This window comes from Coenobita brevimanus, chromosome 88, assembly GCF_032717465.1.
Source record: "Coenobita brevimanus isolate Jiangsu-jjx chromosome 88, ASM3271746v2, whole genome shotgun sequence".
In the NCBI taxonomy this organism is placed as follows: Eukaryota; Metazoa; Arthropoda; class Malacostraca; order Decapoda; family Coenobitidae; genus Coenobita; species Coenobita brevimanus.
In genome coordinates, this window is record NC_137041.1 from 16,520,761 (window position 1) to 16,545,966 (window position 25,206).

Consider the following 25,206-nt stretch of genomic DNA (forward strand, 5'->3'; position numbering starts at 1 on the left):
GCAATTCTTTCCGTATCATTGTTGTGAAATGCTTACTAATGAAGCTGCTAGAGCCCAAATATGTGAAATTAATAGTCAAAAAAGGCCAAAATAATGTAATTTGTGAGGACCAAATGGTCCCACTTGCCTTAGCCGTCACTACATGGCATAAGCTACCCCAAATTCAAGGCGGGATGGCAGTAAATTCAGTATTTAGATTTAGTAAGGATTGAATCCCAAATTTTCCCCAATTCAATCAAAAGTCCTAACGTCATGTGTACACTACTATATAGATAGTGAAGAGAATTAAAACCCACCATATCGCAAAAACACAGTCTCATTTGATCTAGCAGTGGCGTCCCTTGGTGCCCGACTTGCCACATTCGCTATCGAGACCTGGTGGATAACAGACGTTGATTCAGGTGAGCTGTACACATTCCTCCTTTCTCCCCCCCCCACTTGCTTGTTTAATCCTTACTTGTCGTGAACCATATGAAGTAATGTTGTTAAAAGCTTAACGTAGAGATTCGCTATCGAGACCTGGTGGATAACAGACGTTGATTCAGTCCACAGACACCGTGACGTCGGGGGTGTGCACGAGGCCATCATGTGATATTGCCCATAGACTTGTCGTACACACGCACTTACACTACCCATGAATAGTTTATAAACTGAATGTAATAGAAATTGTATTATGAATCAATCAGGTGAACCTTTTTTTATGGTAGATAAGGTACAAAAGTTTGAAAGTTAATGTGGTCATGTAACGGAAAGGCGAATTCAAACTCATTAACCTTTTTCTTTCTCTTATATTAATATGTTAGGAATATTGGGAGTGTTGAAGGGAACGTAGTGGTTGTGAGCAAAAAAGATGTGATTTTTGAGTTGTTCCTCGAGGCTAAACAAGCCCGAGTGATTATGAATTATTGATGATTATGCATTAATGATGATTATGAATTATTAATGATTATGAATTAATAGTGATTGTGAATTATTAGTGAATTGTATGATGAGATTAAACTGCCCAGACGAAATAGAACACGAGTGATTATTTTTGGTTCGAGGCTATGCCAGCCCGAAAAGACAATTCATGCCAATAAATGTTCCAGTCTTGAGGCTATTGACGAGCCCAAGAATAGCCGATAATGAAAATTGTGGTATGATGACCTCAGAAATCACCGTTGAATATTCAAAGTGCTTCGCTTGGAAACAATATTGTATGATGTTCGCTCAAACCATGGCTTTAATTTACAACCCTTTTACATATGATTAAAGGTCATGTAATTCAAAAATGTCTGTTGATTAACCAGTATATGATTATTAAAGTAGAGTAAAGTATATGTCATTTTGATACCCAATCAAGGGAATTATGTCCTCTCACGCATAACTCACTCCCCTTCCAGTTCAAGATTCCTCCGCTTTGGGAACGACTAACACACGTGGTACTGACTTATTCTCGACTCGGCCAAAACTAAAAACGCTACCAAAACTATCTGTTAAACAATTAACCTTTATCATTCAAAGCCGAAGTGCTACCCCCCTTTGTTTTTACTGAGGTGAATATTTTATCAGTAATTGAGGGGAGACTAAGTTGAGTACCATTTGTATTATCAACAAGTAAGTTAAACAGAACCAACAACGGTGGCAAATCCAATTTCCGACCATTACACTGGTAACACCGGTAAGATTAAATATCTGGCGTTACACTGATGAACAATAACGGTGGGATTAAAAAAAAAAAAATGTACCGTTACATGTGTGTGTGTGTGTGTGTGTGTGTGTGTGTGTGTGTGTGTGTGTTTACATATTTGTGCTTACCTATTTGTGTTCTACAGGATCTGATCTATGCTTGTGTTGTCTCGCCTCCAACTTTGTTTTGGAAGCATGGTTATTCCTTGCGCAAACCACATTATCATCAGATTATTTCATCTGGTTATACTCCTATATGGAAAGCTATATTTTCTTCCATCACCCGAGCCAATTGTTGTCTTATTTACAACTCTGTCCTCTCGTTCTGCTCTCACTATAATCTTCGCTTTCAATATTCTTCATTCTATGCATACACTTATACATCATTATCATATCTCCCCCTTCTCTTCTTTCCTGTAATGTAGGCAAATTCAGTATTCCCAATCTCTATTCATACTAGAAATCCCGTAAGCATGGTATCATTTTTGTTGTCTCACTTTTACGTTTTCTAATTATTTATGTTTCTTTAACTGGGGAGACCATGCCAGGGCAGCATATTCCAGTCTTGGTCCTACCATTGACAATATAAATTTACCTAGCATTTCCTCACTCATATAATTATTCCAGTATTTATATTCATCAGTAGAATATATGCTCCACTACATATCTTTTATATAGGCACCTCTGGCATTAATCCTTGCTGTATTATTGCATCAAAATCTTACTCCTGAGTTGATAATTATCTTTGTTTCCCATTGGTAATCCCAATTTGGTCTTCTCTTACTTATGCCCATCTCAGTTACATTACATTTACTAGTTTTAAAATCAGTCTTCCATAACTGGTCCATTTATATAGTTGATCTAAGTCTTCCTCTAACTCTCTACAGCTAATTTCATCTACAGTTTTCTTCATGATTTTTGCATCATCAGTAAACCTTTATATACGCTCGAACTTCGTTAGGCATATTATTTACATATATCAGGAACATAATGGGGGCTAAAACTGCTCCTTGAGGCACTCCACTTATCACATCCTTCCATGATGAAAACTTGTCTCTAATCATAGTTCGCATTTATCTGCCGGTGAGATAACTCCTTATCCATTTCAGTACAACACCTACCGTACCAAATCAACCTCTCAAGTGGTACTCTACCAAAAGCTTTCCTATAATCCAGATAAATACAATCCATCCACCCATATCTTTCCTGGAAGGCATCAATGACATAAAGACTCAGCAAGTTTGTGATAAATGAAGTAACTTCTCTTAAACTAACTTGCAAAGAGGTGATTATCTCATTATTCTCTAAATGAGCAACCCATCTCATCCTCATGATTATTTCACACAATTTAAAAACAATATTGACAAGAGACAATGTTCCACAGCTTAACAAGTCTTCCCTGCTGCCAGTCCTGTATATTGGTAGTATATTTGCTCCCCTTCAATGCCTTGGCTAATCTCACTCCATTAAAAGGTATTTTGTTATCACATATAATGGTTTAACTAACTCTTCAGCGCATTCCTTGATTACCCAACCAGAAATGTTATCAGGTCCCATGACTTTGTTCATATCCACATTTTTCATCAACTCCAAAAAATCATCACGTTCAAATTTATCTTTATTCATAGTACAGTATATACCAGATTCCCATGATGTCTCTAATTGCTGAAAATTCTCTTTCTTCAAAAATGCTGTCTCGAATTTCTCATTCATAATCTCACAGATGTCTTCTTCTCTTTCATATTCTTTATTAAGATCATTGAATCTTACAATTCCTTTTTTTTTTTTTTTTTTTTCCATTTTACTCATATACCTGTTAAACAATTTTAGATCATTTCCACACTTATCCACTATATTCTTTTGATATTTAACTGTTTATGTTCTAAATCTCATATAATAATTTATAACATTTTTACATCTCTTCAGTTGTAATTTAATCTTAGTTTTCCTTACCATACTCCAAGCTTTTTTCCTTTTTTTCATTGCTACTCAACATTTATCTTTGAACGACTCATTTTCCTTCTCGAATTTAGCTCAGTATTTGGGAACGAAACCCTCTATGTGTGCTTCCTTAAATTGAAAGTATTTATTTTCCACATCCTTTGCTTCACTAAACTCTCTCCAATCATATATTCCGAAATATTTTCCATGAGAATGAAAATCAGCTTTCCTATAATTATACCTATTATTCTTTTGCTTTTTTTTTTTTTCAGATTCTTGTGAGTGGATGTTTGTTGCTTAGACGCTGCCAGAATACAGTGAATTGGCAATGGTACTTACCTCTGGCCAAGATCTACTGATTCAGGCAGGGAATGCTGAGAAGACTGTTTTATGAATACACAGCCGACAGTTCCTTAACTTAGCATAACGTCATGGTTTTGGGTAAGAACAAAAAATCACCTACCTCTCCCCAAATGATTTGAGGGGAGACAGAGGAATGATAGACTCCGGGAGTGTCGCACAACCCTCCCAGGAACGTATCAAGTTGTGGTACAGAGTCTTTAAGAATAACCTGAATTCCTGTTGGGATATCTACGAGCCTACATCTTACATTCATCACAGGTTATATCCTCAAGTTCATTTACTATATGACCACTCTAACCTCGAGCACAACGGTACTTTATATTTCGGATATAATTTGGATGTTTTGTGGAAACAAGATCTAACCTCGAGGGTTCATCGTCACCTCTTGTTCTTGTACTTTCCTTAATATTTTGGATGAGTAAGCTCTCTTTTGCCAGTTAATGAAATTTATATACCCCATGTATTGGTCTCATTACCTGCATCACTTTCCTCCCAGTTAACCTCTTTACAATTAAAATATCCAGCTAATATCAATCTATTTCTGTTTTGAATAAGTTTCTCCAGATATCAATATATCTCTTCTCATACCATACTCTTCATCATTTCACGTTGTTATTTCTAGGAGGCATATAAGCACTCCAATATCTACGGTATGTTATTATCTCTCTCATTCATGATTTCTATTGTTAGAGCTTCAACATTATTGTTTCCAATATTTATTTGTACCATGTTTTGCCTTCAGATTATATTTTTTGTCATTTTTTAAACTGCTTCTCCAGCTTTACCTTCTCTATTTCTTCTCTATATATTATATCCACTCAGACTCATCACCTTTAGTTTCATGTTCTATTTAACATTCTCTTCATTTAAACAAATTATGTCAGGCTTTTCTTTGTTAATGCAGTCATCTCTGTTTTTAATTTGTCCATATAGATTATTATACATCAGATTTTATTATACTGTTCCCCTTGCTTATTATTTTACCATGTGTTACGTCTCTTACTTTTTGTCTTATATTTACTCTCTGTCTTCTTTTTTATATACCATATAACTATTTCCATAATCAGTACTCCCAGAAAATTCTTATTTGCCTCTTCATTTGTTCTCTCCCTATTTTTTCCCCTTTCTTCTGATATTAAATTTCTTATTTTCTCTCTTTCCTTAGCATTCAAGTCCTTCCTCACTACTATCACCGTACATATCTTACTCTTCGTCCACCTCCATGTAGATTCCAGTATTTCCTCTGTCACCCTTACTGAGTTGAACTGAATTTTGGCTGACTTTGATCCAATTTTTGGACACTCCTCGAGCCTCCATATTTCCTCATTCTCTTCCTCCTATCCATAACTTTCTGCAGCTAATTTCTTAATCACTTCTTTTCCTCACTTCTTCTCTCAGCTTAACTTCTCAATCTCTCTTCTTTATCTCCAAACACTATCACACACGTTTTCCGATCTGCTCTCTCGCCTACTGTGTTATCCCTCTCTCTTATATCTAATAACCTTGCTTCAAAATTTACTTTTTCTTTCGTTTTATCTCTTTCCAGTCTCTCCATAGTCTCTTTTATTCCTCAATTAGTGCATTTATTGCAATTTTTCTATTTATTTCATCCTCCTGCCATGCATTCTGCATATTTCTCATTTTCATTTCCAACTCCTCTCTTATCACTTGATTTTCCTTTATACTTCTCTTTAATGATTCATTCTCTCCTCTAAATTACTTAATTTGACTTCCCGTCTTTGCCTTATATTCTACTAATTCTTCTCAGTCTGCATCTTTCCCGCCTTCATTTCAAAGCTCTCAAGTAGTCTCTCCTCCAAAGGAGACAACCTTTCTTTGATATCCCGACAAAAATCCTTAGCTTCTCAAATTACCTATATTCTTCTTTCCAACAACTCTGACCTCTTCACAACCTCCCTCTCAGCTACCCTCTCCTCTATCTCATTCTCCATCTTCTTGGATTTGCTCTGAAATCCTTCAAATTCTGGTGACTCAGGGTTCATTCTTTTGCGACTAAATTTATCCTTTGATGCAATTTTGGGTGTTGCTCCAGAGAAACGGGTGGCACTAAGGAGATGCTGATTGGGAGCGCCTCATGCTGTACTTCTTTGATTTTCCTTGGAATGATTATTGTTTCAATGGCCGAGAGCCATCCGACAGTACCTTCCGCATTGCAGATTTTTTTTTTCTCTCATGCATGCAAGTATACATTCCCTTCTCATATCCTGTGAATAATGTAAGGAAAATGACTTAATCACGCTTGTTCTAATGCTATCCACAACAAGAATAAGGCCTCCAAAAGGTACCGGAGGAACCCACCCCTGAAATTCATCTGTTTTGTGTTTCTGCCCATAATCTTGCTAAGTCTGTTCTTCGCTCTGCTAAAAACAATTTCATTCGTACTGAATGCTCAGAAATCTCCAACTCAAATTCTTCCTGCTCCTCCTGGCACCTTGCCAAACACCTTTCTAATACCTTTACATCACCATCCTTATCTCCTCTTTTCCACTTTCATGGCTCTATAGCTATTTCTTCTACGGATAAAGCAGAATTCTTCGTTCAGACCTTCTACAATTCCACCCTAGACGATTCCGGGGCAGATCCCCCATCTCTTCCCCCCTCTGACTTCCTCATGACTGACATTAAAATTTCTTCACTTGATGTATTTTCTGCCATCACTGGCCTCAGTACTAACGAGGCATATGGGCCTGATGTAGTCTTCAAGAACTGTGCTTCTGTGCTAACACGCTGGCTAGGTAAAGTCTGTCGCTTTTGTCTGCTAACTTGTACACTTCCTTACTGCTGGAAGTTTGCTCTCATTCAGCCTGTCTCGATGATGGGAGACCATTTCCATCCCTCTGACTATCGGCCGATTGCTTTAACATCTTGTGTTTCAAAACTTTTCGAGTCAATTTTTAACAAAAAAAAAAAAAATCTAGCATCTTTCCTATCACAACCTCGTTCTTGATTGTCAGTAAGGGTACCGCCAGGGAAGATCCACTGGCGATCTTCTCACCTAGCTTTCAGACTCCTGGTCATCATCCTTTCAGAACCTTGACGAAAACTTTGCCATTGTACTTCGAGATCTTAAAGGCTTTCGGTTGAGTGTGGCATAAATGTTTAATTTCCAAACTGCCCTCTTACGGTTTCCATCCTTCTATGTTTGTCTTAATCTCTAGCTTCCTTTCTGCTCGTTCAATAGCTGCTATCGCAGACGGCCACTGTTCTTCTCCTGGATCTAGAGCTATCAGTAGTGGTGGTCCTCAGGTCTCTGTCCTATCACCAGCTCTCTTCCTTCAACTCATCAGTTACCTTCAAGGCCATCGTTCTTATCCTAGCTCTATCAACAGTGGTGTTCCCCAGGGCCCTGTCCTATCATCAACTCTCTTCCTTTCATTCATCAATGACCTTCAGAGCTGTACATCTAACCCTATCCACTCATACGCTGATGACTCCGCCCTTCTCCTTTCCATTTGCTTCCTGCAGTGTCCAGCTCAGCGGTTACTTCAACAAACAAGGGATGAGGCATTGGAACACCTAATGTCTGACTTGGCTAATCACTTTGATCGGAGTAAAAGTAATTTTGTAATTAATGCATCAAAAACCCACTTCCTCCATATTTCAACCCGACCAAATCTTCAGCAGGAGTATGCCCTTATTTTTAGCAATATCCAACTCAGTCTTGCATCATCTTTAAACATACTTAGGGTTTCATTCTCTCGGGAAAAACAATAAATTATTACAAGACTTGTAAAATCTGATTCCTAGAGACTAGGTGTACTAACCCGACTCCCTACCTTCTTTACCGCTGCACAGCTGTTGACTTTATACACGGGTTTATTCGCCCCTGTATGAAGTACAACTCTCACGTGTGGAGAGACTCCCTAAATCCAGCTCTACTCAACAAGGTGGAGTCAAATGCTTTTCATCTCATTAACTCTCCTCTTTCTGGCTCCCTTCAACCTCTGTCTCTTCGCCGCACTGTTGCATCTTTATATCTTTTCTATCGTTCCTTCAATGATCACTGCTCCTATGAACTGTCTGCATGCATCCCTCCACCACTACCTCTGGCATGCAGCACCCGTTTAGTAAGAGGCTCTCATCCCTTTTCTGCTCAGCTCTTTAATGCAAGAGTTAACCGTTACTTCCAGTCCTTCTTGCATGAGACATATTTCGACCTGAAAAAAATCTTCAGCAGGATTATTCCCTTGTGTTTAACAATATCCAATTCAAGCCTGCAACATATTTAAACATTTTTGGGGTTTCATTCTCTCGGGATTTATCTTGGAAAGATCACAAAAATATTACAGCTCCTGTACAAACTGGATGAACACTGTATAAGTACACCAAGAGAGTAGGTGTACTAAGCCAACTCTGTGCCTTCTTTACCCTGCACAGATGTTGACTTTACTGAGAGGTTTTATTCGCCCCTGTATAGAGTACAACTCTCTCATTTGGGGAGGGTCCTCACATACAACTCTTCTCAACAAGGTGGAGTGAAAGGCTTTTCATCTTATTAACTCTCTATCTCTCTTTCAAACGCAGTTTGTCCAGTCATCTCGAAATGAACGGACCTCGAATTTGGCTCTGTTTTTTTTTTTTTTTTCTTCAAGGGAATAATTTGCAGGCTCGTGGCCTTTGGTTCGTTCTTCCTTCTATTAGAAAAAAAAAATGTAAACAAACACTTTGTTGGCTTACCGGTATTTTGTGGTCAGGTGATTTTTTTGAATACCATCATCATTACAATATACAGTAGTCCTTCCGTCATCTTATTATCTCTGAATCTATAAAACTTTAAAATAAAGCGTCAGCATATAATTACCACGAATACAGCTGTACTGTCCCATAAATTAGACATTTATGTTCTGTAAGGCTTATGTCCGATCGTTCGCATGCTCTCTCTCTCTCTCTCTCTCTTTCCATATATTTGCATTGGAAAGACATACATTACACGCATGTGTACAAATATATATATATATATATATATATATATATATATATATATATATATATATATATATATATATATATATATACTGTATATGTGTGTGTGTGTGTGTGTGTGTGTGTAAAAATAGCTCACGAAATATTATCAGTTAATCAAATCTGGTGAACAGTCTGAGGGCAAGCCAGTCACTGAACCTCTTGTTTTTTTAACCATGGGTCAAAGGCCAAGGTTACAAGACTGGGTCAGAGTCTGACCTAGCAAAGTCAGCTTATACAGTGTTCATCCAGTTTACACCAAGCTTGGAGGAAGGGTTCGAGATAAAGCAAGAATGGGGTGATTAAATTTTGAGAACAGCCATTCAACAGTTAAATCTCTCAAAGACGGTCCTTCCAGCTGGGTGTGGCACCCAATGGTCTCATCCAGCCAAAAATGTTATCAGGGCAAAGACCTATCAGTGTAGAAATAATATTGTTACTTGGACATAAGCTATAACCATACTTACTGGCTCTGACTTGGGCCCACAAGGACACTCCCTCCCTCATAGGGAGTGGTCATTAGGGGTCTCATCCAGTCTACGTGTTGCTCCAATAAAAATCTACTCTTGTGAAGAATTTCATATTCTTAGGTTAAAATAAAGGTAAACTAAGGCATTGTCCCCCTGAGGGCCAGTTTATTCTCGCCGTCCATGGGAGTGGTCATCAGAGGTTCCACACTATCTATAACATGACCAGGGTAAAAGCCTACCCATACGCAAAGTTTCGTGTTCATTTTTTAAGAACAGTCGCTGTACAGAACAGTTTTGCCGGGCCACCCAGGGCCGCCCTTTCCCCTGGGAGGGTTGACCCTCGGTGATTCCATTCTTTCCCAAGCGTGGCCAGGGTGAGGATCTATGAATATGTAAAATTTCATGTACCTCAATTAAAAACTTTGGCCGTGTATAATGGCTTTGGCTACGACCCCGGTGGGCGGGTGAGGGTGAATTCTCGGTGGTTCTGCCATGCTTATTACCTGTCATGGGCAAAGCTGGACCAATGCAAAACAAAGTGTTTGTTCTCATATATATATATATATATATATATATATATATATATATATAAAGCCTGTGCTTCAAGGTTTTGTGTAGGACACCCAGATGCCACCATCCCCATGAGTGGCTTAAAGAATCCCACCCTGGCTGAAAAATGGCCTGAGACGAGGCCGAGTTGCCAATTCCAAAGTCACAAATATCCTAAAGCTTTCTAGAAGGAATGCTTGATTCTTGCTAAATTGATATGTACTCTAAAAATTCGTCTATTAGAATATTTTCTTTACTAAATCTCTATAAAACACTGCAATATAATGCTACTGTACAACGGTTTTAAGCAGAAGAAAGTAATGTCAGCTAAATGTAAGCAAATGTCTCTGAATCTTGCAGGAAAATGCTAACTTGGTAACTGTGGTGAAAGGTCTACCATTGTGCATTTATTTTCCTAACACTCTTCCCAAAAGATGTGTACTCCAGTCTTAAATAAAGAACAAAAAACTCAGTAAGTGCAGTCAGTGAGAGAGTGAGTGAATGAGGGAATGACAGTTCGGCACAAGCAATATAAAAGGCTGCCCCGTAGTTGCGGTCAATAATAAAATTACCACTTTATTTATTGGCTATGTAATGACTTCAAACAGAAATGTCGACATATTACCATACATCTAGTGTGCAGGTTTGATGTGTTTGCACGTCGTAGTTCTGGGAAAAATAACTAGCGTCAATTAGCTTGGGGCAATTTAAAAAGGACTCTACTTCAGAAGCTTCCCTAATTGCCTGCTAGTTTTTTTAAATAATGACAGTGCTGAACTCACACTTTGTTGTTGGCATATTAGTATGCATCACAGCTGAACTGTGATTTCCTTACTCTTATGTTATGCTCTTTGTGGGATTATCTGAATATCCCTTTTTTTTTATGCCAAGAAGAAGGAATCAAAGGCATTGAGCCCGCAATAAGAGTTCCCTCCAAGAAAAAAAAAAATGCAATAGAGAGCCAAAATCAAGATCCATTCATTTCGAGGTGCATGGACACACTGCGTGTGAAAGACTGGAGATCATAGGCAGCAGGAAATACAGACAGAGGGAGACAGTTCCAGACATGACCTGTTGCATAAATGAAGGACTGGGAGTAACGGTTAACTCTTGCATTAGAGAGTTGGACAGAAAAGGAATGAGAGTTTGCTGCTAGACGGGTGCTACGCGCCCGTTGTAAAGGTGGAGGAATGCATGCAGACAGTTCAGAGGAGCAGTGACCATTAACCCCTTAACCGCGGGGCGTCACTTTCGTGACGCTTGGGAGCAAGGGATCATACCGTGGGGCATCGCTTTTGTGATTCTGTGTTATTTTGAATTCACCCGGGCTTCCAAGTGGGGGTTTGTATCATCTATCAGTACTGCCAATGTCCAACACTAGTCAGCACTCCTAATCTCATCTGTACTCCCATCCATTGTTGACAATTTAGCCATTTCTCCCCGTTCTTGACTCCCCTCCCTACCCCCCCTCCATTACCCTATCCTCTTGCCTGCCTGGCCGTGCTATGCTAAGTAAATCTTCCCTGGAATTTTTCACTGATTTCATCCATTGAAATAAGCCCTATGCCCTATTCTTATACTAAATAATATATACAAGAAAGAAATAAGGTAAGTGAGAGTGCCATACACCTGGAATTGGCTAATGATCACCTGACAACACTTCACGTGCACTCGTTCGCTAATTTTCGCTATTTCCCCTTGAAATATGCCGTATAATCTATTTTCGTAATAAATATACATATAAGGAGGGAAGGGAGAAGCCTAAGTGATATTTACATTCACCTGGAACTACCTAATTCAAAATGTATTGTCTAGATTTCCTGCCAATCATTTCATTGCTATAAATAGCTGTGTCAAGAGGCTAAACGTTGGCAGTGCTGATTTCCCTAGGTAGGCCTCCACCCCGGCCCACCCTTATCAGTTCACTCTCATCTTCCAGTGTGGGGGTACGTCTGTTCGCTCTTGCTAGCTTCAGGGCCTTTCCACCCCCATGCAAAGGTCCCTGTGACCTTTACCCCCTACTATACCTAGTGTAGAAAGAGGTAAAGGGCTGACAATTGAGTAAAACAGTGCAAGTGGAACTGTAAATAATGTGTAAACAGCAAGTGAAAGTAATGAATGTAAATATACGTGAACAGTGGAAAATAGTTTTATAAGTTACTTCAAGTGACAGTGCATAACACAGTGTAAATAAAATAGAAATGTTAATAACGTAAATAAAATAGAGAACTTAAATAGAAATGTAAATGAGTAGTATTATAAGAATATGAGTATATACCCTAGGAGTAATGAAAGTGAAAGTTTCACTCTAGCATGTCTGAATACTATGAGTTATGAGAGGGAAATTGAAAGTGACATTCACTCTCAGTGCTAGTATACAGGACGAGAAAGTGAATGCTACGTATTTTACTGAAAGAAATTGAATCCCTACAGTGACAATAAACTAATACTACTGAAGGAAACTTATGGATAAAGACTGTAGATATATATAAGTGTTATATAGTAATAGAAATATAAAGTGTGAGGGGTTTTATGAATAATAAATAAAAGAGTACCAAGAGCGAACTAGCGCAAGTGCGACGGTCAGACGCGCTTGTAATTTTCATTGCTTTCACAGTTGTTGTTTTATGGAACATGGATCCCAAACTACTTGAAAATCATAGAGTAGTGTTTATAGTGTTAATATCTGGCTGTGGTAATCATATTACGGGTTGTCGGGAAGTGTAAAGTGGAGACTTCGTTACCCAACTTCAGAGGTCTCCACAAGTCCTACGGTGACCGACGAAGGCTCAATAAACATTCCAGGAGAAAGCTGAAGGTATGTGCCATAAGCATATTTAATTCTAATATTCTAGGACTAATAACTGATTTTTGGCAAATATTTTTTGAGAGTGTGTCGGAGCCCGTATAACCCCGCGGTACACACAAAACATTGGTAAACATGCCCGCGGTGTAGGGGTTAAAGTAGCGATAGAAAAGAGATAAAGATGCAACAGTGCAGCGAAGAGACAGAGGTTAAAGGGAGTCAGTAAGAGGAGGAGACTTAATGAGACAAAAAGCCTTTGACTCCACCCTATTGAGAAGAGCTGTATGTGGGGAGCTTCCCTACACAGGAGAGTTGTACTCCACACAGGAGCAGATAAAACCCCTGTAGAGAGTCATCAATTGTGCAGGGGTAAAGAAAGAACGGAGTCGGCTTAGCCCACCCAATCTCTTGGAAGCAGATTTTACATGAGATATAATATGATCTTTCCAAGATAAGTCACGTTTAAATGAAACCCCAAGCATGTTTAAGGATGATGCAGGATTAAGCTGAATATTATTAAACATTAGTGGGTATACCTGTGGAAGATTTTGCTGGGTTGATAGGTGTAAGAACTGAGTCTTAGATGCATTAAAAACAACCAGATTATTTTTACCCCAATCAAAGATACGAGCCAAGTCAGACTTTAGGTATGCCATAGCCTCATCCCTACTTTGTTGAAGTAATTGCTGAGATGGGCATTGCGGGAACCGCATGGAAAGATGAAGGGTGGAGTCATCAGCGTATGAGTGGATAGGGTTAGATGTACAGCTTAGGTCATTCATGAATAAAAGGAAGAGAGTTGGTGATAGGACAGAGCCCTGAGGAACACCACTGTTGATAGATCTAGGAGAAGAACGGTGGCCGTCTAAAAGAGCGGCTATAGAACGACCAGAAAGGAAGCTAGCGACGAAGGCACAGATAGAAGGATAGAACCCGTAAGAGGGCAGTTTGGAAATTAAAGATTTATGCCAGACTCGATCGAAAGCCTTTGAGATGTTAAGTGCAATGGCAAAGCTTTTGCCAAAGTCCCGAAAGGAGGATGACCAGGAGTGTGAAAGGTAGGTGAGAAGATCGCCAGTGGAGCGTCCCTGATGGAACCCGTACTTACGATCAGAAAGAAGTTTGTGATAGGAAAGATGCCTTAAAATTTTTCTATTCAGAAATGACTCAAAAACTTTTGAAATACAGGACGTTAAAGCAATTGGACGATAGTTGGAGGGTTGGGAATGGTCACACTTCTTTGGGACTGGCTGAATGAGAGCAAACTTCTAGCAAGAAGGAGAGGTACAAGTTGACAGACAAAGATGAAAGAGTTTGCCTAGGCATGGTGTAAGCACAGAAGCACAGTTCTTGAGAACAACAGGAGGGACTCCATCAGGCCCATATGCCTTGTTAGTATTGAGGCCAGTGATGGCAGAAAATACATCAGCTGAAGAAATTTTAATGGCTTTTATGAGAAGGTCAGAGGGGGGAAGTGATGGAGGAACAGCACCGGCATCGTCTAAGGTGGAATTGGAGGAGGGAGTTTGTGCAAAGAGATCTGCTTTATCAGCAGAAATAAATAGCTACAGAACCATCACAGTAGAAAAGAGGAGGGAAGGATGATGAGGTAAAGTTGTTAGATAGGTTTTTTGCAAGATGCCAGAAGGAGCGGGAAGAATTCGAGTTGGAGAGTTGAGAGCATTTAGTACGGATGAAATTATTTTTAGAAGAGCGAAGAATAGACTTAGCACGATTCCGGGCAGAAAAGTAAAGATGATGTGATTCAGGGGTGGGTTGGCTCTGGTACATTTTGTATGCCCTCTCCTTGTCGCGGACAGCATTAGAACAAACGTGATTAAACCAAGGCTTTCTTGCGTTAGACAAAGGATACGAGAAAGGAATGTATGCTTCCATGCCCAAGAGAATAACCTCCGTAATGCGCAAGGCACACTCAGATGGCTCCCGGCCGTGGAAGCAATAATCATTCCAGGGAAAATCAAAGAAGTACTGCCTGAGGGCCTCCCAATCCACAGCTCCAAAATGCCACAGATGACGTTTCCCTGGAGGGTCCACAGGCCATACCGTAGTGATAGGACAGGTTAAGGTGATAAGGTTGTGATCGGAGGAGCCCAACGGAGAGAAAAGATTAACAGTGTAACCAGAAGGATTAATTGTAAGGAAGAGGTCAAGTATGTTGGAGCTCTCTCCTTGCTGGGAGACAGCTGGGGGATATCGTACGGGACACCGCCAACCTGCCCAAAATCAACCTGCTCGTTTGTGGCAATACCAACACGACTCGGGACCTAACAAAAGGTAACTAGTTTTAATTTGATGGCAATCCTGTACAACCACTCCTGGATTTCAAGAACCAATGGGTTAGCTGCGGGAATGGTCTTTAGGGAAGGAAGGACACTAAGGGAGTCCATGAAGATAACAAAAGATGAGATCGGAGAAGGAATAATATATTGAACGGCCACCACAAGAGCATAAAATTCTGCAGTGAACACACTAGTGACATGAAGGAGACATGATTGCCATGAACTGTAGGGAAATAAATCAGCAAAACTAGTATCAGTGGAGGATTATGAACCATCTGTATATATGAGAGCAGCCGAGGGATGACAGGACATATGACTAGAGAAGAGGAAACGAAGAATGTATGGGAAGGTGGAGGACTTAGTGGCAGGAAGGGCAGATGAACAGATAGTACGGGATGGAATAAGCCATGGAGGGAACATATAAGGAAGGGTTGAAAGCACCTAAGGAGGAGGAGGAGACAATGAGTGGGACAAACTAACCCTATTAGAGAAAAAGTACTGTTGTTATGCAGGGGTTAAGGATGGAAATGATGGAAGGGATGTAGGAAGAAAACAAGACAAGGAATGTTGATGAAGCCTTCATAAATAACGAAGGGTCAATTTGTCATGACGATGTGACAAAGAGGGCAATCCAGATTTGGTATACAGGCTTTGAACCAAAGTGAAACAGCATGCCCCTAAAGCATGACGAAACCCTTCATGATTAACAGTATCCAACCTGTGAAGAATGGCACGGGATGCAGTGACATAAACTGTACAACAGTAATCAAGAGCAGAGAGAACCACAGCAACATGGATACATAAAAGAGAATTATCAGAGCCCCAGGTGAGATGATTCAAGATTTGTAGAAGTTCAAGCCTCTGAATAGGAAAAGTCTTTAGGATAGCAATATGTGAAGACCAAGTTAACCAAAGGTCAAAAGACAGACCCAAGAATGTAGTAGTAGTATGACATGTTATAAGGATGCCATAAAGATAAATAGGCGGCAGCAGAATAATTCACTGTCTAGAAAACATCATGGCATGAGATTTTGATGACGAAAAACGAAACCCATGAGAAGTTGCCAAAGAGGACACTGCAGTTAACGCCATATGACAACGGAGACGAGAAGCATCAGTATCGGCTAGATAACCTGCAAAGTCGTCAACATATAAGGAGGCCTGAATTCCCAAAGGGAGAGAGGAGACAGTACTGTTCATTGTAACAAGGGAAAGAGTCTTACTCAGAACACACCCTTGTGGAATGCCCTCCTTCTGTAGATAGGAGGCCAATAAACTACTGCAAAGACGCACCTGAAAAGTTTGATCCTTCAAAAAATTATCCAGAATGACATCCAAATTACTGTCTACCCCAAAACTATAAAGAGTATGAAGAATATTGTACTTCCACATAGAGTCATAGGCTTTCTCAAGATCAAAAAAACACTGCAAGAACTGACTGCTTGTGGCGAAAAGCCTGATGAATATAAGACTAACTTCATCAAAGGATCTAGAGTACCGTGTCCTTTTCGAAAACTATATTGGAAATCAGAAAGAAGATTCTTAGACTCTAAATACCACATCAAATCAGCATTGACCATCCATTCCATGAGTCTACTAAAGCAAATAACAGGAGCAGTTGGTCTATAATCATGGGGCGAATGCTCAAGCCTACGGGACTATAAGATGGGAAGCAAATATGCCTTCCTCCAGACAGAAGGGAACACACCATCTGTCCAGATTCGGTTATAAAGAGATAAGAGAAATATCAATGCTGGTCACGGAAGGTGCTTATCATCTGGTAATGAACACCATCAGGGCTCTCACAAGTGTTAGCACAGGACTGGATCCCAGACAGAAGTTCTGAGATAGAAAATGAAATGTTATATGACTCGACAGATGAAAAATAAAATCCACAGGTTTATGTTCAACTTTTTGTTTATATTGGTGGAATTCATGGGACAGATGGGATCTTTTGCTAATCTCAGTAAAATCGCCTCCAAGAACAACAGCCACCCTATTAGGATCTGCAACAGATACACCATGAACACAAAGTACTGGAGCTGGCAGAGGAGAATATTTGCTTGAAATTCTGTGAATACGATTCCATAGGCCATTGATTAGCTTAGAAGATATAACGAAGGACACCTAAGATGACGAACTAGATTTTCTGGCAGCCCTAACTTTCCTGCTCAAAATGGTACTGGCCTTTTTTAACCCAAGGAGAGCAGACTGACCGCCTGGAGTATTAATCCTCTGATGGTAGGTCCCCTTTTGAACCCATTTGACCCAAAGGGTTCTGGCACAATCACTGGACCACCAAGGGACATATTTGGATGCAAAGGAACCTGTAGCATTGGGGATGGACTCCACTGCGTGGTCAGCGCTAAGTCTGTAAAATTTTAAACCATACTGTACATCAACACTAGAAAAGGTAGAGGGATCTGAAAGGGCATGTAAAAATGAAGCAAACACATCCCACTTGGCATGCTCAGAACACCAACGAGGGGGATGAGGAACAAGCAAATAGGATGCAGTAGTGAGTAATATAGCAAAATGGTCAGCTACCAAACAATTTAGCACAGGCCAACGAAAATCTAGAGATAGAGATGGTGAACAAAGAGAGAGATCTATACAAGAACATGTATGAGGGCAAGAGGCATGATATGTTAAGCAACCAGTATTAATAATATGGAGATCTTGATTAGAGAGAAAAAATTCAAGTAAGCGGTCTCTAGTAGAAATGGCATAAGGGTGCTTGCAGTTAAAATCACCTAATAACAAGATGGGCTGAGGTACAGGAGACAATAGACGAGATAGTTCAGGGAAATCTATAAGGATGGAAGGTGACACATAGAGAGAAATTACAGTAATCCACCAATGAAGGAAAATCCTCACCACAGTACATTTAAGTGACGAAGAAACTGGAGTGAGTTCATAAGGAACCGTAGTGTGGACAAGTATAGATGATTAAGAAGTCGGTGTAGGTGTACTAACAAAAATATTACCTGGAATTTGAGCAGGGGGAGTGGAGAGGCAGGTCTCCTGAAGGCACACAACCAAAGGACATTACTGGGCAAGAAGGCATCCAAGGTCGGAGTGATGTGAATGAAAACTTTGATTTTTCCACCAAAGGAAGGCCATGATATTAGAAAGAAGAAAAAATGATATTTGCAATATACACTGAAGTATAAGAGCAAAAACTACAACGATTCTTGGCACATAGATACGGGAGAAGAAACGGAATTTAGAGGTAAAACTGGGGGAGGAACATTGCTTGAATAATAGAAAGGGAGGGCGTTCTGGGCAGATTGAGAGGAGGGGGAACTGGAGTAGGTGGAAGAAAATCTGGGACTGGATGTACCTCTGCATATGCCAAAACGTTTTGTAGAAGCCCCCCTGAGAAACCAGACATAGCGTGGGAGCACTCACAGGGAGGAGGATCCATAACAATGGACACACTCATACTAGACTTAACAGGCAGGAGAAGCATGTTGGTGATGAACACTACCGTTTCACACTGCCAGAGAGGGAGATATTGAAGGTCAGGGGTTAGCAGACCGTGGTCAAGAGGCAGAGGACAAGGAGGAGGGACAGGAATTGCACCTGGTCAATGGCCAAGAGGACGTTTGCTGGTGCAAGAAGCAGGAGAAGGGGGAACAAGACAAGGAACTCAGGTAGACTGCTTACAAGAGACAGAAAAGGACCGACTGTGAGCAGCAGGCTGAACATGTACCTTGTGGGTGGCCTGTGATAATCGGCCATCAGGAGACTGCCAAGGGTGGAGAGAAGCTGGATGAGACTGGACAACGCGGGAAGGGGTTGATGACAGAGCTGTGGGGATGGAGGAAGTTGATGATGGAGGTGGATGGGAAGAAACACTAGGAGCAGGAGCTGATGAAGAGGCAGAGGAGGCTCTACCTGACCAACAGACACGACCTGCATTCAGGGAACAGTCATCAAAACCAATGCCAAGAACAGTCTGACGTGCTTCCCAAAGTGACATCGGTGCATGAGCATGAGCAGTTATGACCGGTCTAAGCACATCTAGGGCAAGTAGCCACTAAATGACACCGCTTGCTGGGATGACCGTAGGGCCAGCAGGATCGGCACTGGCAAGGAGGATCAATACATTCTCTCACTGGGAGTTTCATACCACCGATAAAAACATGGTCGGGAAGAGACCGTGAATCGAACATGATCTTGGTAATGTTAAGAGGGCATTCTGATTTCCTCGTGGTGGAACACTGTAGCAATGAATGGATAGCACATCATAGCCCAGCTCTTGTAGGGCAGCCTGAATAAGTGGCGAGCAGTCAGAAAACTCCGTCACCCAACCAAATATACTGAGGGATCGCAACGTTCCAACAATTGAACTGAGGCTCAAATTTCTGGAGGTTGGAATGGGAGCACCAGTAGTATCCAACAGAGAAGTAAAAGCATGTTTGGGCTTTATTCTGGACAGAAACAATATGAAACCTACAGTATGATGCAGGGAATGGTATGTCACATCCTTATCAACACAACAAAGCAAAAGTAGATGGAATTCTAAATCATCTGAGGAAAGATGGGCATGAGGGGGAATGGTGAAATAATTTGTCCAATTCTGAGTTTCGAAAAAGGGGAAGAAAAACGAATGACAGGGTTTAGCATGAATGGAAGGACAGAGGTGAGAGGAAAAAAATGAAACAGTGGAGGTGGGCTGTGACTGAGCAGGGTTTGAACAGACGAAGCAGGTGTAGAGGTGGAGTGGGAGGGATATGGCTTGAGTGTTGCAATGCGAGATGAGGAAGCAGCAGCAGAACCAGTAGAAACATTGATCACAGCTTGGTTTGAGGGAATTGTTGAGGTGGTTGGCAGATTGAATAGGAAGTTGCCAAACAAACTGTCTTTATCCGGGCCAGAAGTCTTCAGGGAATCAGACTGGGAAGATAAAGGCAAGGGGATCCCTCCCTAAGCCCCCGCATTCAAAGCTTTGTGCTCCAGTATTAAGCCTGGCTGAGAGGGGCAGGCATAAACGACCACACCCCACCAGGGCGGTGTGTGGACTGAGAGAGAGAGAGAGAGAGAGAGAGAGAGAGAGAGAGAGGTAAATGAAGCAAAGAAGAAAAGAAAAATCACGAAAAATATGGAATAAGCTGTGTGACTGCGTTACTGTGTTGTGTAAATCCTGTGACAGCGTTCGTGAAATTAATTGGATTTTGTTCGTGCAGGCAAAGAACGGTTAACAGTTTTCCAGGGGACAGATTAGACAGTCATCAAAATTTTGTATGTAGTGTGTGTGTGTGTGTGTGTGTGTGTGTGTGTGTGTGTGTGTGTGTGTTATTGTGAAGGGTAGGGGCAATCATCATCTATTCACTCGATGTTGTGGTGCCTTCAGGTGACTCTGCACTGAATAACAGGCAAAATTGTTTCCTGTAACCCATGAGGTTTACTTCGTTGGGTGGTAATCGGATAGCAAAATGATGCCTGATGGCCTAGGGACTCTACTGGGTTAACCCGCTGCATCCCGTTGATGTATATATACGTCCGCACGTTTTGTCACTGTCAGTCCCGTTGACGTATATAAACACGCATCAATTGCAAGTTCCCTAATTTGCACAATTTTCGATTTTCGCTAATGATATTTGGTACGTTTACAAGGGACACCTTCCTCTACAAGATGCCTGGCAGGGACAATGCTGTAAGGAGATAGTGTCAATATTTATAACTTAGAAATGTAAGTGTGAAGAGAAAACTCTAATGCTTCGAATAACTGACTTGGGGGTTGGATGGCTTGTCGAAACTCAGTGATTCGTTCATCTTAAGCTAGCTGACTTCTGCTCTGTAGAACATGAGCGGGTTAGTCTTCTCACAAGCACCAACCAGGTTAGAGCTTCGTCCCTGGTAAAGCTTTTGTGAATATTTTGTGTAAATAGTTTGTGGGTTAATACTATGGGAAAAGTGTCTGGAATACTATACTTTAACAATGAGTTATTTAAGTGTAGCCTGTGGAGTCAAATGGAGAGACAGGCTGACGAATGAGGATATAAAGGAGCGTTTTGGTGTGGATGTGGATGTGATAGGAAGCGTTATGAGGAACACACTGAGGTGGTTTGGCCATGTGGAGAGGATGGAGAGTGAAAGACTGATGAAGAGAGTGTATGTGAGTGAGGTGGAGGGGGGAAGAGGGATGGGGAGGCCGAGGATGAGATGGAGGGATGAGGTGGAGAGGTATATGAGAGAGAGGGGTGTGAGTTGGGAGCAGGGCAGTGAAATAGCGGGGGACAGGGCGACTTGGAGGCGATTTGTTTGTGGCCACCCCAAACGGGATTGAGGCGTCTGGCAATAGATAGATAGATAGAACAATGTATTTTCGTTGCTGTTTATTGTTTGGGTTTTAGGACCTTACTCCAGTCGAGGGCCGGACAGAGAGGCGTCCTCAGGTCTTAGTGGGAGGCTCACACCAGCGGATGTTTCCCACAGCCAACCATCAAGTCACGTTAGAACCACTTCCTCCTTGTCGACCTAGCGGTGGTTCCCTGCCCCCCCCCCATGCCATCGTCCAGGAGAGCAGGACCCTTGTTAAGACATCCCATGTGTGTGCCCAAAGTGATGGTGTAGAGTGAGCTGGGACTGGACGCAATGGAGACTACTGTATTCCCGGAGACTGCTGTACACTCTGTCTCCCCTCTACTTATGCCAGGGTTGTAATATTTAACCTCTTCCCATGTTTTTTTTAATTCATTTTTTTTATTATTTTTTATGTATATTTGTACATTATTCAGGACTGGGTGTTTGGTTGGTGAAGGGAAGGGTACAGGAGTTCTTGATATATATATATATGGCTGATGTTCTATGTTCTGAGCAATATATGTGGCACGTTTAAAATGCTTTCCTGTTTCTCATTTTGAGATCCTCTGTTTCTGAAGACATCCTGACTATAAAAAGAACTTGGTATTCACATCTGGCGACCCTGCCAGGATGTCTGATGAGTCAGAGGACCTTAGATGTGAACATGAATGATATAGGAGCTTCTTCCTAGCTTATCGTCCTTGGGGACCGGAGATAAGCTCTTTACGTCCCATAGATCCGGGTTGTGTCCTAGTAAGAGTGAGTTCTTGAGCTGAACCAGGGACGGTTTTCAGCCTGGGGATGTGGTGGTACTAGCCCAGTACCCGTGGGTTAGGTAGGTGTATGAACACCTTGTTTCTAGGTGTGAATATGGCATTCTAGAAGATTGTACTAGGTAGAGGTCAAGGTTCATCTAGTACCACTTAATTTGTCATTTGAGTAACTGGTTACTTTGTCATTAGCCACGACAGATATTGCTGTTCTTATACGGCAGGCAGATGAGTTAGGCCTAGAAGGCGAACAGAAAGGTCAATTTGTCTTTCAACAGCAGGCTTTAGCTAGAGAGGACAGAGCTCGAGAAAGAGAATTAGAGAAATTACAGTTAGAAGCAGATGATAACAAACTTGAGGCAAAGAGAGAAAAGGTAAGACTAAACCATGAATTGGAGTTGGATAGAGTAAGAGCAAGCCACAACAGCCAAGTGTCAGTCGATCAGGTGTATGTTAATAGTGTTTCCCGGCCTAAGTTACCAGAATACAAAGATAATGAGGATATTTCTTCATACCACACTCGGTTCGAACGAATTGCAGGTCTACTGCAAATACCTGAAAATATGTACACAGTTAGATTAGGGAGTTTGTTGACAGATAAAGCAGTGGACATTTATACATCTTTAAGTTCAGAGATTACTGCTGATTATGAGCAACTGAAACTGGCTTTGTTGCAAGGCTTTAGCAAGACCCCACATGGGTACAGACAGGACTTCAAGCCTGCTAAGATCAGTGCTGGTGAGACTTATAAGCAGTTCTCCATCCATCTTGGGAGGTTGTTTGATCTTTGGCTTGACAGCTGGGAAGTAAAACATAACTATGAATCTCTTAGGTCATTCATGATACTTGATCAATTTAAATCTCCTCTTTCGCCAGATTTGCGCATGAACATTAAGGAGCACCATGTAGACAGCCTGGATGTGGCCGTGAAATTAGCAGATAACTGGGCATCTGCCCATAATTCCTACCTGAAACCACAGTCGAACACAGACAGAGGTAAGAAAGTCGAATGAAAACTTGCATCGGAACCTTCAGCCGGGGATGACAAGGTTAGGCCTAAAATAAGTGCCATAGCTGTGGGGACTTTGGACACGTTAAAAGGCTATGCCTTAAAAGTCCCTTGTTATTTAAAAAATCTAATAACCCTCCTGGACAAAAGGTGGAGTTCTGCTTTGAGGATACAACTCTGTGAGAGTATGTGACAGCTGGTACTGTGAATGGCACGAGAGTCTCTACTGTTCTCTGTGACACGGGATGTTCATGCATTATTGTCTCTGAGGAGGTATTACCTGATGTTGACACTGCTGAATGTAAGAGGGTTAGTGTCGCTGACTACCTGGGTAGGGTAAATTCATTTCCCCAAGTAAGATGTTACATCCGTTGTCCTTACTACACAGGTTGGGCTGATGCAATATGGGCTCCCCTAAAGATTTGTAGTGTTTTGATTGGTAACGTCCCTAATGCTCATGACCCAGATGCTATTCCCCGTGGCCCAGCTGCCAAAGACACTCCCCCTAAACCTCCTGCTGAACAGACCTTGGCTGTCCAGACCAGGGCAGCGAGGAGAAAAAGGGTTCATCCCCTTGTGCTCCCTAAAGTTGAACCCCTCAAAATCACCCCAGAGGAGTTTGCTAGACTACAGAAGTCATGTCCATCACTGAGCTCAATAAGAGAAAAATTGTTGAGCGGAAAAACATGTACCTCTAGGGACGGGTCAGCGTACAGATTTGAGGCTGTGAATGGGCTAATGTACCGCACATGTATTGACGCAAAGTCCCAAGAGCGAATAGGAAAGAAGAGTTTAGTTATTCCATCAGAATGCAGAAACATTGTTCTTTCAACTGCCCATGAGAGTCCACTTGCAGGTCATTTTTCATGTCGCAAAACTATCATGAGAGTTGGTGAACATTTTTTCTGGCCAAGTATGAAATGTGATGTTAGGGATTTCTGCAAATCTTGTGACAAGTGTCAGGGTATGTCCCATAGAGGTAGAGTGAGACCAGTCCCTTTAAGGCAAATGCCTATTGCTACGGAACCCTTCTCTAGGGTAGCCATTGATCTCATTGGCCCATTATCCCCTCCATCCTCAGAAGGACATAGGTATATTTTAACACTCATAGATTTTGCCACGGGATTTCCTAAGGCACTGCCCCTCCAAGACATAGATTCAGTGTCTGTAGCAGAAGCACTGTTAATGGTATTTTCACGGGTTGGAATCCTGAGAGAAATACTCTCAGATCGCGGCAGCCAGTTTGTATCTCAGCTGATGGGCGAATTGCATAAATTACTGGGAGTTAAGACAATATTTACCACACCCTATCATCCCGTAGGTAACGGAAGGATTGAGCACTTCCACTCCACTCTCAAGGCATCACTCCGTAAGTTATGCTCATCCCGACCTTGTTTGCCTTTCGGGAAATTCCTAGTGACAGGACTGGTTTCTAGGCGTTTGAGCTACTATATGGACGTGCAGTGCGAGGACCACTGGCTGTGTTGAGAAATCTATGGGAAGATAATAGTGCCAGTGAAGATGAACCTTCCTCTTTTCAGTATGTGATTGAGCTAAAGGATAAATTGGCAGATTGTGCTGCAATAGCTGCCCAGAACGCTGACATAAGTTCCACCCGATATAGGTCCTACTTTGATTTGACATCTCAGGATCGAAGATTCAAACTTGAGGTGAAGTACTTGTACTATTGCCAGATACCAGTAACAAATTGCTGATGTCCTGGAGCGGTCCCTTCAAAGTACTGGATAGGCGGAACAAAGTTAATTACTTGATTGATGAAAATGGAAAGCAAAAACTGTACCATGCTAACTTGCTTAAGAAGTACTACCGTAGGGTTCGTGTATCCCAGGCTCATGTAGTAGATGAAGTGACTAACCAGACAGATTTTTCAGGTTGTTCTTTGAATGTTTTGATGCGTGTACTGGACGAGGAGGCTGAATCTGAGGGTAGCTCCCTATCACGCCAGACAGTAAGGTGGATCTATCCCAGTCTCCTGATCAAAGCAGCCCTGAAGTGTCGCCTAGCTTGTCGGTTG